A 10,000-nucleotide genomic window follows, 5' to 3' on the forward strand; every position below is an offset into this window, starting at 1 on the left:
GCACGCTCGAGGTTTAGAATCTTTGGCGGTAAGAAATCGTAATTTAATCAACATTTAATGATAACATTTAAAACTAGTTACACAGTTGGAAATGTCAGTTTGTGTAGTGATGTGCTGTGTTCTCTGAGTGAAGATATAGTCTGGCCAATAGGGGCGGGCCGACAGTGCGCTACTCGCCAATCATATGAAGATATGCACACCCGTTAAAGCGAGTTCATTCTCATGACGAGACACGCGGGCCACAGGAAATTTGAAGCGGGCCACATCTGGCCCGCGGGCCGCTAGTTGAATAGGCCTGCTGTATAGTGTATTCCATACACAGAGGAAATGTACAGTACAAGTGTGTTTGTGTGTGTGTGTGTGTGTGTGTGTGTGTGTGTGTGTGTGTGTGTGTGTGTGTGTGTGTGTGTGTGTGTGTTTGTACAAGGAGCAATAGTGTTCACCCAACTAGGAGGAGCAATAGAGCTCGACAGTCCCACCCCTCCTCCAAGAGAGCTTACGTTCCGGATGTAAGTTTCTCATTCATTTCTCCCATTGACGTCTGGAAAAGTCCGTCTGTAAAGAGTTTTAGACCATGTCTTAGGCTAACCAGCTACGGCATGACACATATCCGTGTGTAAAGAGTTTTAGACCATAGAGCATTAGGCTAACTAGCTACGGCATGACACATATCCGTGTGTAAAGAGTTTTAGACCATGCCTTAGGCTAACTAGCTACGACATGACACATATCCGTCTGTAAAGAGTTTTAGACCATAGAGCCTTAGGCTAACTAGCTACGGCGTGACTCATTCTTATACAACTCATCATTTTGGCAATAAAACTATCAGAAAAACAAAAAAAAGGCAAAGGTACAAGACTGTGTACATATTTTAAATTCCGAGTTAAAGAACTCAAATTCCGTGATGCTTTGCAAAAGTACACACATTTCCAACATTTGCAGCCTAACGATAGTTTAATATGGTTCCGTATTAATCTGAGAAAAGAAGATGATTACTTCCTACCGTTTCCATTGAGTAAATTCAACCTTCAAGATGAGAAAAACGTTCTTTTTCGGAAGGCCACACATCGGTTCCGACAGCCCTGCAGCCATTTTAAGTTTTGAAGTTCCAGTGAGACGATAGCCGGACGATAGACGTGGGAAAAGTTGAGAAGGTTTGTTTGGGATTGCCATGGCAACGGCGATCTCTACCAATCAAAGGCTCTGCTTTCACCAGTTTTACACGTTAGGATGTTGGGTAGTGTAGTACCTACTCTCTCCCCATATGAAAAAGAAATAGAAAAAACTTGTGTGATTTACTGAAAGTGGCCCATTTCTCATTTTCCTCATACAACGTCATATAAAGCCCTTACAGGTTACAAAGTTTTATATGTTTCAGGTTACACAGATTTACTAAGGATCTTATATTGGTTTCACTGTCATATAAAAATCTCTCAGGATTCAGATAAAACATGGTAAAATTGTGTATGATTTGTGTATTCCTTTTCCATATTGGTCGTTAAATCGCAAATATTTTTTTTTCTCAAAACAAGGTTGATGTCCCATTACATTTTGGCATCTATATGAGCAGGTACAATGGCTTGGTCATGCCGTAGCTGGGTTTAAGTCTACCGGACGTTACGATTGGTCACGCCGTAGCTGGGTTTAAGTCTACCGGACGGTTACGATTGGTCACACCGTAGCTGGGTTTAAGTCTACCGGACGGTTACGATTGGTCACGCCGTAGCTGGGTTTAAGTCTACCGGACGGTTACGATTGGTCACGCCGTAGCTGGGTTTAAGTCTACCGGACGGTTACGATTGGTCACACCGTAGCTGGGTTTAAGTCTACCGGACGTTATGATTGCATGGCTTACTCTCCGGTTGTCAATGGAGAAATTGTTTTGGAATCTTACTTCTGGAATCAGCAGTGGGCGGGACTGTCGCGCTCTATAGTACAGTATGTGTGTGTGTTTGTGTGTGTGTGTGTGTGTGTGTAGATTGTGCTGGGTTGAGGTTCTCCTGGCTGAATGACATCATGGAGGATCTGGCCAATCTGCTTCTCTTCTCGGCACAGCTGCGCTGTAGCTCCTCCCACTGCCCCTCCCACCTCAGTAACTATGGATGCCACTGCACCTATCACAACGCACCTGGGGAGAGCAGGGATCCACTCGACAGGTATCACACGCACACACGCACACACACACACACACACACACACACACACACACACACACACACACACACACACACACACACACACACACACACTGCACCTATCACAACGCACCTGGAGAGAGCAAGGATCCACTCGACAGGTATCACACGCACACACACACACTCACACACACACACACACACACACACACACACACACACACACTGCACCTATCACAACGCACCTGGAGAGAGCAGGGATCCACTCGACAGGTATCACTCACACACACACACACACACACACACACACACACACACACACACACACACACACACACACACACAGTGCACCTATCCCAAGGCACCTGGAAAGCACAGGTCCACTGGACAGGACTCACCAGGGTCAGGATTTGGAGGATTAGCCAGTTAGCTTCAGCCAGTTAGCTTCAGCCAGTTAGCTTCGGCCAGTTAGCTTCGGCCAGTTAGCTTCGGCCAGTTAGCTTCGGCCAGTTAGCTTCAGCCAGTTAGCTTCAGCCAGTTAGCTTCAGCCAGTTAGCATTTGGCCGCCCACATCTGTAAAAACATGGCGTCACATGGTTGCAGCGTCCGGCAGCAGTTCCTCCATGTTGATTGGTAGATGACAACTCATGCAGCAGTTCCTCCATGCTGATTGGTAGATGACAACTCATGCAGCAGTTCTTCCATGCTGATTGGTAGATGACAACTCATGCAGCAGTTCCTCCATGCTGATTGGTACACACACTGAGCTATCTCTTTATTTTGGGCAGGAGAGGTGCTTCATGTTTCTACATTTCTAAAGCTGGGTAGATGTTGACCCTCTGGAGTCTAAATCCCCCCTGGGGATTTGAAAAACTGTTCCAATCACACATCTCAATCTCTGCCAATTTTTGTCTTAGAAACATATAAGTAACACCATTAGAAACCTTTATTCAACTAGTTTCCAAATATATATCTTTTAGAAGAGAATGTACAGTATCAATGGCACTTTGTAAAAACAATAAAAGAAAATCCTAGGATTTCAGTCCTCTCACCTGCAGCTGGCCCATTCAAAAGGCCCATTCACCTTAATTTGCATTTGAAAGAGCCACTCACTAAATTACCAATTTAGTCTGACTTTTTTCCAATTTGTAGTAAAACTACTTAACACTTTTCAATGTTCTTTTTACTCATATGGAGTCAACACCGTTGTTTTCCAGGTTCAAACTTCAAAAGTCTTAGCTCGATATATTTATAGTGTGTTTTTTACCTTTGACCTCTGACCTTTGAAAATATATTTTTTAAATAGTTGTGTTTATACAGAATTATAATAAAAAGTAATTTCATTACATCCACTTTACTCTCACATAATTATTGTGGAGGACCTCTAGAATATAACCATTTGTGCCACTTTTGCAAAGATGTTTTTAGTTAGATGAAAAACTTAAAAATCTCATTATAGCAGGTATAGCTGACTGCCTCAAAGTGCCTGAAAAGGCCCCAGACCTTAATGTGTGTGCGTGTGTGTGTGTGTGTGTGTGTGTGTGTGTGGGCGGGGGGGGGGGGGTAGATGTTAATGTGTGTGCGTGAGTGTGTGTGTGTGGGTAGATGTTAATGTGTGTGTGTGTGTGTGTGTGTTTGTTTGTATATGTGTATGTGCAGGTGCTGTTTGTTACACAGAAGATGCCATGAGAAACTGAAGCTTCAGAACTGCAGCCGAAGATTTCCAACAAACACCAACTTCACCTGTTCCTACACACACACCAGCTGTGGTAACACACACACACACACACACACACACACACACACACACACACACACACATGCTTTGCAACCTTGTGGTGTATTCAGTAATCATTTCCTGTATTTGTTGGTCCCAGTCACCCGCAACGTTGAATCTGTGCCGGGTCATGAAGTCTCCTGCGCTTTTAATGCCAAGGCGCATTAGGCACATTCGGTATAGGTATTTAATGCCAAGGCGCATTAGGCACATTAGGCACATTCGGTATAGGTATTTAATGCCAAGGCACATTAGACACATTAGGTATAGGTATTTAATGCCAAGGCGCATTAGGCACATTAGGCACATTAGGTATAGTATTTAATGCCAAGGCGCATTAGGCACATTAGGCACATTAGGTATAGTATTTAATGCCAAGGCGCATTAGGCACATTAGGTATAGGTATTTAATGCCAAGGCGCATTAGGCACATTAGGCACATTAGGTATAGTATTTAATGCCAAGGCGCATTAGGCACATTAGGTATAGGTATTTAATGCCAAGGCGCATTAGGCACATTAGGTATAGGTATTTAATGCCAAGGCGCATTAGGCACATTCGGTATAGGTATTTAATGCCAAGGCGCATTAGGCACATTAGGTATAGTATTTAATGCCAAGGCACATTCGGTATAGGTATTTAATGCCAAGGCGCATTAGGCACATTAGGTATAGTATTTAATGCCAAGGCGCATTAGGCACATTAGGTATAGGTATTTAATGCCAAGGCGCATTAGGCACATTAGGTATAGGTATTTAATGCCAAGGCGCATTAGGCACATTAGGTATAGTATTTAATGCCAAGGCGCATTCGGTATAGTATTTAATGCCAAGGCACATTAGGCACATTAGGTATAGTATTTAATGCCAAGGCGCATTCGGTATAGGTATTTAATGCCAAGGCGCATTCGGTATAGGTATTTAATGCCAAGGCGCATTAGGCACATTAGGTATAGTATTTAATGCCAAGGCACATTCGGTATAGGTATTTAATGCCAAGGCGCATTCGGTATAGGTATTTAATGCCAAGGCGCAGGGGCGCATTAGGCACATTAGGTATAGTATTTAATGCCAAGGCGCATTCGGTATAGGTATTTAATGCCAAGGCGCATTAGGCACATTAGGTATAGTATTTAATGCCAAGGCGCATTAGGCACATTAGGTATAGTATTTAATGCCAAGGCGCATTAGGCACATTAGGTATAGGTATTTAATGCCAAGGCGCATTAGGCACATTCGGTATAGTATTTAATGCCAAGGCGCATTAGGCACATTAGGCACATTAGGCACATTAGGTATAGTATTTAATGCCAAGGGGCATTAGGCACATTAGGTATAGTATTTAATGCCAAGGCGCATTCGGTATAGGTATTTAATGCCAAGGCGCATTAGGCACATTAGGTATAGGTATTTAATGCCAAGGCGCATTAGGCGCATTCGGTATAGGTATTTAATGCCAAGGCGCATTAGGCACATTCGGTATAGGTATTTAATGCCAAGGCGCATTAGGCACATTCGGTATAGGTATTTAATGCCAAGGCACATTAGGTATAGGTATTTAATGCCAAGGCGCATTAGGCACATTCAGTATAGGTATTTAATGCTAAGGCACATTAGGTATAGGTATTTAATGCCAAGGCCTATTAGGCACATTAGGTATAGGTATTTAATGCCAAGGTGCATTCGGTATAGGTATTTAATGCCAAGGCACATTCGATATAGGTGTTTAATGCTAAGGCACATTAGGTATAGGTATTTAATGCCAAGGCCTATTAGGCACATTAGGTATAGGTATTTAATGCCAAGGTGCATTCGGTATAGGTATTTAATGCCAAGGCACATTCGGTATAGGTGTTTAATGCCAAGGCGCATTCGGTATAGGCATTTAATGCCAAGGCCTATTAGGCACATTAGGTATAGGTATTTAATGCCAAGGTGCATTCGGTATAGGTATTTAATGCCAAGGCACATTCGGTATAGGTGTTTAATGCCAAGGCGCATTCGGTATAGGTATTTAATGCCAAGGCGCAAGGGTATTTGATCTGTGAGCTGGACTCCGAAAATGACCTGATTATACAGTCCCCTTCCTCATTTTTTCATTTAAGGCATTAAGATCAATTTCCAAAAGATGATTTTATATAGTCAACTTTAGTGTGTGTTTCAATACTTTTGGAGGGGACTGTATGAGCTTTTCTCTTTGTGCATTTGGGTTATTGGGTTATTTGTCTGATTGTATGAGCTTTTCTCTGTGTACTTGGGTTATTGGGTTATTTGTCTGATTATATGAGCTTTTCTCTTTGTATACTTGGGTTATTGGGTCATCTGATTGATTGATCTGATTTCTGTTCTTATTGGCTCATGCATCTGTTTGATTGATTGATTGATTGATTGATTGATTGATTGATCTGATGTCTGTTCTAAGTGGCGGATGCGTCTGACTGGTGTGAGGAAGCATTCTGTGATTGTGACCAATCTGCTATCGGCTGCTTCGTGAACTCTTCCCTCCAGCCAGACCTGCTCAACCACTGCCCAGGCACGCACGCAAGCACGCACGCACGCACGCACGCATGCAAGCTTGTAATGTGATCACAGCATGTTGAGTAGGATCTAAACCTAACCCTTAGTGTTAGTTTGGTGTGTTAGTTAGGTGTGTTGAAACCTTTAAGTGTTAGGTGTGTTAGTTATGTGTGTTGAAACCTGTAAGTGTTAGGTGTGTTAGTTACGTGTGTTGAAACCTCTAAGTATTGTTAGTTAGGTGTGTTGAAACCTCTAAGTGTTAGATGTGTTAGTTAGGTGTGTTAAAACGCCTGAGCTGTCACCCAGGCCTACAAGGGGCATTACTGTGGAGCAGAGGGCAAAGGTGTCCTTACAAGGGGCATTACTGAAGAGCAGAGGGCAGAAAGTATCCTTACAGGGAGCATTACTGTACAGCAGAGGGCAAATGTGTCCTTACAAGGGGCATTACTGAAGAGCAGAGGGCAGAAAGTATCCTTACAGGGAGCATTACTGTACAGCAGAGGGCAAATGTGTCCTTACAAGGGGCATTACTGTGGAGCAGAGGACAGAAAGTATCCTTACAAGGGGCATTACTGAATAGCAGAGGGCAAAGGTGTCCTTACAAGGGGCATTACTGTGGAGCAGAGGACAGAAAGTATCCTTACAAGGGGCATTACTGAAGAGCAGAGGGCAAAGGTGTCCTTACAAGGGGCATTACTGTGGAGCAGAGGACAGAAAGTATCCTTACAGGGAGTATTACTGTACAGCAGAGTGAAAATGTGTCCTTACAAGGGGCATTACTGTGGAGCAGAGGACAGAAAGTATCCTTAGAAGGGGCATTACTGAATAGCAGAGGGCAAAGGTGTCCTTACAAGGGGCATTACTGTGGAGCAGAGGACAGAAAGTATCCTTACAAGGGGCATTACTGAATAGCAGAGGGCAAAGGTGTCCTTACAAGGGGCATTACTGTGGAGCAGAGGGCAGAAAGTATCCTTACAAGGGGCATTACTGTAGAGTAGAGGGCAGAAAGTATCCTTACAGGGGGCATTACTGTGGAGCAGAGGGCAGAAAGTATCCTTACAAGGGGCATTACTGTAGAGTAGAGGGCAGAAAGTATCCGTACAGGGGGCATTACTGTGGAGCAGAGGGCAAAGGTGTCCTTACACTGTGGTCTGCGTCTGAAGCTGTTTGATAGTGTTTCTAGGAAGGCCTGCCTGTAAAAAGCACATTGCTGGAATCATGAATCTTACAGCAATACTGGCTCAGCTGCCTACTGCCTCCCTCCATAAACAGAGAGCTCTCTCACTAGACATGACTTCAGATTAAATGCGTTGTTTGAAACTGAGCGTAGCACTCTAGAATCTTTGGTTAACACTACGGTATTACGTTAGCAAAAGCCTGACGTTAAAGTAAATTAGCTTACATACGCTAGCAGGCTAACGGTATAAATTAGTTTCACTGGCAGCTAATATATCAGACCAGGCGTTATTAGTGGGTACAACAACGGTATACTCAGATAGTAAATAGTTTATTTCTCATCTACTTTGAACAAATCCAAGCTAAATAACGTCACACAAATGACATTTCGACAGATTCAGCAGTCATTTACCGATATCGGCAGCCATGTATGATTTGCTTTCATGGCTGATTCAGACGTTGCCGCAAAGGATTATGGGTAGAAGGCAGCTTGAAGTGTACATCCAAGCTGCCTTCAAAATTGACCGTTATTTGGGAAATCTAAGATATCTCGGAAGGCAGTGAAAACGGCTAAATCGGTTTCGAACGGCACTTGCTGCCTTGCTCTCTAGTTAGATATCTTAGAAGGCAGCCGTTTTTCTCGTTTGGAACAGAGCCTGTGTGTGTGCACTTGTGTAATCTGTATAGTGTGTGTGCACTTGTGTAATCTGCAGCAATAGTGTGTGTGCACTTGTGTAATCTGCATGAATCTCACAACAATAGTGTGTGTGCACTTGTGGGACTGTTTCAGGTCAAGACAACATTAAGAAGCAACTCTTCACACACACACCCCACAAGCACACACTCACATACACCCCCCACACACCGTTTCATCAGTCCATACCTTCAACAGACACAAACCTACCCCCCACACACACACCCAGCAGGCTACCTTACACAGAGACACACACCCCCATCCCACACGCACACACACACATCACGCTACCTTACACAGACGCCCCCCTCCCACACACACACACACATATCACGCTACCTTACACAGACGCTCACACACCCCCACCCCCCACACACACACACATCACGCTACCTTACACAGATGCAGTTCCATTACACACACCCACAGCACACACACACACAGCACACACACCCACAGAACACACACCCAGAGTGCACACACACACAGCACACACACACACAGAACACACACCCACAGCACACACACCCAAAGTGCGCACACACACAGAACACACACACACAGTGCGCACACACACAACTGCTCCTGTCACACACACAGCACACACACACAAAGCCCATCATGTAATACACACACACGCTACCTCCCCAGCAGCAGACATAACACACACACAACACACTCTACACATGGCACACACAACACAAGTACAGCCTGTGGGCAGACTCACCCACACACACACCCTCACACACACACGTCCTGTTGTGTCGGAAGATGCGAAGCCTGTCGATAGACTCACACACACACACACACTCTCACACACAGCTGCTGTCTCATCTGATGTAAAGTCTACTGACACTCTCTCACACACACACCCTCTCATACACACACGTCCAGATACACTCACACACACACACACCATCTCACACACACCTGCTGTCTCCTCTGAGGAGGAAGTAAACCCTGTTGACACTCTCACACACACCGGCCACACACACACTCTCACACACACCGGCCACACACACACTCTCACACACACAGGCCACACACACACTCTCACACACACAGGCCACACACACACTCTCACACACACAGACCCAGCATCATCTGAGGAAGAAGTAGAGCTTGTTGATTCACACACACGACCGTTATCGTCTGAGGAAAATGAGAGTTCAGAACTACTTAGACCACGCCCCTCTGACAGCATTACCATGACAACCACACACACACCTCCACATATGGTGTCAGTCGCACACACACACACTACTCCAGCACAAACACACACTATGCAGAAACTCTCTCATGCAACTCTACACATCAACAGACCTGCACCCTCTACCCCCTCAAACACACACACCATCCCTTCCCCCTCTCACACACACACCAAATCTACCCCCTCACACACACACACCATATCTTCCCCCTCTCACACACACACACACACCATAACTACCCCCTCACACACACACCCCCACACCATCCCTACCCCCTCTCACACACACACACACACCATAACTACCCCCTCACACACACACCCCCACACCATCCCTACCCCCTCACACACACACACACACACCATAACTACCCCCTCACACACACACCCCCACACCATCCCTACTCCCTCACACACACACACCATAACTACCCCCTCTCACACACACAGCAGATCTACCTCCACACACACACACACACACACCGTACCTAC

The sequence above is a fragment of the Sardina pilchardus genome, chromosome 2 (assembly GCF_963854185.1).
Source record: "Sardina pilchardus chromosome 2, fSarPil1.1, whole genome shotgun sequence".
Lineage (NCBI taxonomy): Eukaryota > Metazoa > Chordata > Actinopteri > Clupeiformes > Clupeidae > Sardina > Sardina pilchardus.